Source organism: Sceloporus undulatus, chromosome 2, assembly GCF_019175285.1.
Source record: "Sceloporus undulatus isolate JIND9_A2432 ecotype Alabama chromosome 2, SceUnd_v1.1, whole genome shotgun sequence".
In the NCBI taxonomy this organism is placed as follows: Eukaryota; Metazoa; Chordata; class Lepidosauria; order Squamata; family Phrynosomatidae; genus Sceloporus; species Sceloporus undulatus.
In genome coordinates, this window is record NC_056523.1 from 24,858,149 (window position 1) to 24,864,148 (window position 6,000).

Genomic DNA, 6,000 nt, shown 5'->3' on the forward strand with positions numbered 1-6,000 from the left:
TTACAGGCCAACCCCAGGATTCAGCATTGAGTTGTGATAGTTCCTCCATAGCCATTGCTAGTGGAGAGGCAGGGCAGGGATTAGAGGAGTGTGGTTATATTCCCATAGCCAGATGGAGTCCCAGGACATCTTCTACCAAGATCCAGTAGGTCCTCTAAACATCTCAACAGGTGATGTCATTGGTTTATATCTAGTTGTTGGAACCCAGTCAGATACTTCTCCAATTCTGGGTATGCTTAGCTTGGAGAAGGGAAGGTTAAGAGGTGACATGATAACTATGTTTAAATATTTGAAAGGATGTCATATTGAGGATTGAACAGGTTTGTTTTCTGCAGCTTCAGAGGATAGGACCCAGAGTAACAGATTCAAATTACGGGAAAAGAGATTCCACCTCAAAATTAAAAAGAACATTCTGACTGTAAGAGCTGTTTGACAATGGAAGACACTCAGAGAGTGGTGGAGTCTCCTTCTTTGAAGGTCTTTAAACAGAGGCTGGATGGCCATATGTCAGAGGTGCTTTGACTGTGCATTCCTGCATGGCAGGGAGTTAGGTGGGTGTAGGGATGTAAAGAATATTCTCCAAAATTCGAAAATTAGTAGAAATATGTCTAATTCGAAAATTTCGAAAGCATTTTATAGAGAAGAAATTCTGATCACTTCTCGATCATGAGTAAGAATTTTGATTTTTAATCATTTCCAAATGAAGAGAAGAGAATAAACTTTCAGCTGACAAATTCGACCTACAGGATTTGGGTATTTTGCGTAAGAAAAGCTACCATTCATCCTGGGTTTTACCAGAGGCTATTTCCTTTGTTAGGGTGATTCCCCCGCCATCTTTGCTCACTCACAGCTTTACTTTGAAAAACAAAAGAGAACAAAAGGGGATGCAAAATAAAAGTAGGTTTGCTTTAGCATCACCTTGAGAGAGCTGGAGAGAGGTTTGTCATGCTCTGCCTCTGAGGCTGAGAGAATGTGCACACTCCTTGCCTATTATTATTATTATTATTATTATTATTATTATTATTATTATTATTGCATGACTTTAGCATCACCATGGGAGAAGTGCAGAGTTAGTCATGCCCTGCCTCTGAGGCTGAGAGAGTGTGACCCTCACAAAAGAGAAGAAGGGGCAGGATGGGGTGCAATGGCAGGAATTCTGCCATGATGGATAAAACCTAGCATTCGAAGGGATTCCAAGAGGTCATCCAACCCCCCCCTCTTCTACCATGAAGGAATACCTAGGAGTTGGAGTTGAAGCTGAGAGCATGTGACTTGCCCAAGGTCAGCCAGTGAATTTCTATGGTGAACTGGGAGGCTAGAGTCCCGATCCCAGCTCAGCCATGTAAATCCACAGGATGACATTGGGTAAGTCACACTCTCTCATTCATGGATATTCTGCACTCTCTTTGCCAATTATTATTATTATTGCATGACCTTAGCATCACCATGGGAGAGGTGCAGAGTTGGAGTTGAAGCTGAGAATGTGTGACTTGCCCAAGGTCAGCCAGTGAATTTCTATGGTGAACTGGGAGAATGAAGATCTACTGAACTTTTCCCCTTCCCCATTGCCATTCCCTTCTCCTTTTGTCTCTTGTCTCTTTAGATTGGAATCCTGAGGGCGGGGAAATGTGCCAAACTTCCTTTTGACATGGTAATTGAGTTTGAAATGCAAAGTAATTAGCGTAATTATTCGACTTGTCTTTTATTGTCATTCGAGAAATCTGTGAAAAATATTTCGCTGGCTGCTGGAAGGGAGAGAAGAAATCACCCTTTGAAAGGGGGTTTTGTGGAACGAATATTTTTAAAAGAAATTCTCTTAAAGTTCTCAATGAACGAGAAGAAAAACATGGGTTTCTCCAATCACTAGGTGGGTGGCCCTTGTGGTCTTTCCAACTCTAAGGAGTCATTCAGACATCATTTTTTTAGCGCAACAATGTGAATAATTTCACTCATGAATTCTGGGTTTGTTATTCACACTATGGAACTGCATTGATGCGCATCTCTGAAAGTTCTGTTGCTGACATATGAATAAAGATGGAGTTGGCTATGTGAAAGCATTCAGAACATGTTTCAAGGCATGCAGAGTTTTACCCCGGGTCTATTCAGGTTTGTTCACATTGGTTAGCCACACTATTGATGATGGGGATCTTTTTTAAAAAACTTGGGGAAAAACCTGATATCAATTATCCCAGATTAAACGGGAGTTTTGGCAGCCCCCCCCCCCAACTTAATTGGGTGCATTTGGGATGCATGTGAACAATGGAGATTCAACTGGGATTCTTCCTGCAATATTTTCACATTGTGAATAGCTCCTAAGATTCTATGATTCAATTCCCTCCGCTCTCTGCCAGCAACAGAATAGCGAGCAGGGTATCACAGTGCAATGGTGAGTTCAGGGATAGGGATTTGGATGACGCAGAGAGAGGAAGAGAATGCCAATCTCTACAACGACCAAGAAATGCATACATAAACATAAGGTGGACTCCCACTTGCATATGTCACTAACAGGATGCTGCTCTTTGTGTAAAACACTTGCAAGTGCTGTATAAATGATGTGTATAATTATTATGAATATTTATATTCGCTATTCTTCAGCATTGTCATAGAATCATGCAATCATAGAGTTGGAAGGGATCCCATAGGCCATCTAATCCAGCCACCACATGAAATCTAGCTAAAACAGCCACAGCAGGTAGCTGTCAAGAGAAGGAAACCCCACCACTTCTACTTTTTGTGGAACAGCTCATATGCCTAAACAGTTGTAAACACTGTACTCAAACTTGAGGTGCTTGCCTTTCACAAAGGTTTCTTTAATGAAACCATCCATTAAAAACAAGGGATTGTTTTAGGCCATTTGCGGGGGGGGGGGGGGCGTAATACAGCACAGCAGAATTGCTGCTTTGGTCATCAGTAGGTTGACCCTCTTTGTGTGGAATACTGGAATTGTCACTATACATTTACCGTATAACCAAACCCTAACCCTGACTCTTCTTTTTCATCCCAGTATAGGGACTCAAGGAAATTCACAACATATTTAAACAGTACAAGTTAAAAACAATACAAAAGCATTACAATGTAGAACTAAAGTTTAAAAAACAATGAAACAATTTTGACAAGTGAAAAATGTTAACACATTAAAAATTAAAATATATTGAAAACTCTATCCAAACCTTACAATCGGAATTCCACAGCATTTAAAAACTCAGCCCTCATCAGTGTGAAAAAGCCTGATGGCACAGGAATGCTTTTACCTGCCGCTGGAAGGACAGCAAGGATGAGGCTACCCTGGCTTCTCTAGGGAGGCAGCGCCAAAGTCTGGGAGCAGCCACTGAGAATGCCCTCTGCCTTGTTTCCACCGAATGATCCTGAGGAGGTGGTGGGACAGAAAGAAGGGCCTCTCGTGATGACCTTAGTGCTCTAATGGGCTCATAAACCTCAATACGCTGAAATTCCCATGGAGTCACTACAACCCAATCAGTTTTAGGGATTGTTTTGTTCTGGCATATCATATTATAATTATATTTATTATGATTATAATGATTCACATAATTGTGATATACAGTTACATGTTAATGTTATAGTTATCAGGTATTAAATACTGTTCCCATGGATGGAACCACGAGCGCTCCTTCCCTTCATCAGTTTGGTGTCAGTAAGAAAATAAAGCACAGTATATAATCCTTGGCAGATGGAGCACCCATTTTATAACTGGTAACAAGATTGTGCCTTTGGCAGCTGCTTCGGCCTTAAGGATCAAATTGTCCTCTGAATTCTCATATTTTGGGTGAATTGTTTATAGCAGGTTACTACAGACTTGTAACAGAGCTTGAAAGTAACACATTATGAGTAATGTTACTACCCATAACAAGTTAAAATTTGGAGCAACAAGGGGATCTAAATAATGTAATGTTAATAGGAGAATCAGACTATTTTTTTTAAAAAAATACAGTAGTTTAACAGTATGATTACAAAGAACTGGGAGAGAAAAGAGAAAAACAAGAAAAAATGAGGGACAGAAAATGGAAAACACTAGGCAAGGCAAACTCCCCAAACCTTGGGCAAGTCACATTTTCTCAGAGGGTAAACCCTCTCTGAAGAAATGTGCCAAGAAAACCCAGTGAAAGGCTCGCCTTAGGGTCACCATAAATCAGAAATGACTTGAAAACACACAACAAACACACACATACATGCTGACACATGCACAGAGAAATATGTAGCATATGAATGTACCCTAGGCATTTTGATTAAAATAAATGGGCTACAGTTTCTAAAATATGTGTTCATGGAAGTAACCTCCATAAAATATTCATGTGTTGCTAAAGCCGCAAGATCGTCCCACCATTAAGGAGCAAACAGCACCATTGGGATATTGAAAATGGCAGGGATTCTTGATTTAAGCCTATCAATTGATCCAAAGTATAAATTCCACCGGCAACTAACTTTTTCTATGAAAAGTTTCACAATATTCACTTTAGTACTGTCTGATATAATTAGCTTAGTATGACTATACAGATCCAGGCCTCATTCTCACTTACAAATAAATCGCTTTGCGATCTGAATCGCTGGATTGATTCAACAGCGGAGTGTGGTTCACACTACATTTGCCTCAATTGCATTTTTTCCCTGAAAAATAACCCACTTGTGGTTCACATTCACAAATAAATCGATTCAAAATGGATCTGACAAAAGAGCTATTACTTCATAAGATGGCACTGCTTCCTGTTTCACTTTTTATTAACTTTCTTATTTACTGTATTTACTCATGTATAAACCTAGAATTTTAAATAAAAAAAATTGGCCAAAAAAACTGGGTCGACTTATCCAAGGGTCAATGTAAGTGCTGTACTTTAACTCATATATAGCCATCCCCTTCCCTGAGTAGAGCAGCGAAAGGCGAGAGCCGAGTCCATCCTGGAAGAACTTAAAAGAAGCACTAACTCCCTATGCTCTCTCCATTGTGGCATTGCTTCTGGCAGGAAAATGGTGGTGGTAGTTTCCTCCTTATCCATCCAGACTTTAGGGTTGTTATCGAGTTTGGTTTTATATAAATTTTGGGTGCCAAGCGATAAAAAAATCATGACCCCTGACTGACCCCATTGCAAGCTGCCATTACCCTAAAAGCAAGCTGACCACGTAGCCAGCAAGGTGCTGGGCTTGGTCACAGGAATAAAAGGTAAAATGCAAACCTTTCAGCAGGCAGTTTTGGGAGTTGCCCTACAGGCAGCCCAAAGAGAAGAGGACAAAAGAAGTAGCCTCTCTCCTAATGAGCAAGTGATTGTCTTAAACAGCTCTGCCATCTAGATATTTGTCTTCCCCTGAAAAGTGTCAGACCTCTACTTTGTGTATCCATTGTGTAAGTTTCAGTTTAGACAAAAGATAGCCATCAAGACCTTTGTTCACCAGGTAGCCATAGCCTGAGGATATGTTCAGGGGTATAAAAGGACCCCGATTCCAGCCCTCTTTGGGCTTGTCAAGCTGAAGTTCCAAACCTCAAACCTTGCTTGTTGAGCTGCTGCTCCAGGCTTGAGTTCCCCCGAGCCTTGGGCTCCACTGAAATCACTTGAGCGAAGCCAAGGTCACTGTCACCAGGCCTCTTGTTAGCTTTGCCCGCTGGAACTCAGTTCCCAGTCACTGCGGTCGCCTCTTGCTTTCCCCGTTTTCTGCGGCCGTGCTTCACCATCCACCATCCCTCACATCCATCGCTTGGAGAAGACTCCTAAGGTAATTATTCCAACGGTGCCTCTATCCTTTCTCCTTTACTCCCAAACTCTCCCCCTCCCTTGCTTTAGCATTGAATGTATGTGTGCGCGTGTGATCCCTTTTGTTGTGTGGCTTTAATAAATGTTTATATTTTAATTGCACCTCCTTTGGCATTGGAGTCTCTGTTTCTTGGGGTTGGACTAGATGACCTCTGGAATACACATAGGGACACGATCCACTGTGTGCATTGTTTGGACATGCCTCTCGTATTTGAGCTAATTAAATTCCCCTAATTCGATC

The 6,000-nt window shown here is 41.2% G+C and overlaps 1 protein-coding gene across 1 annotated transcript in view; it reads right to left on the reverse strand.

Moving 5' to 3' along the window:
- The window catches only part of LOC121923297 (monoacylglycerol lipase ABHD6-like), a 29,298-nt gene that overhangs the window by 20,369 nt on the left and 2,929 nt on the right, over positions 1 to 6,000 (reverse strand). The gene's annotated exons all lie outside the window — the stretch shown is intronic.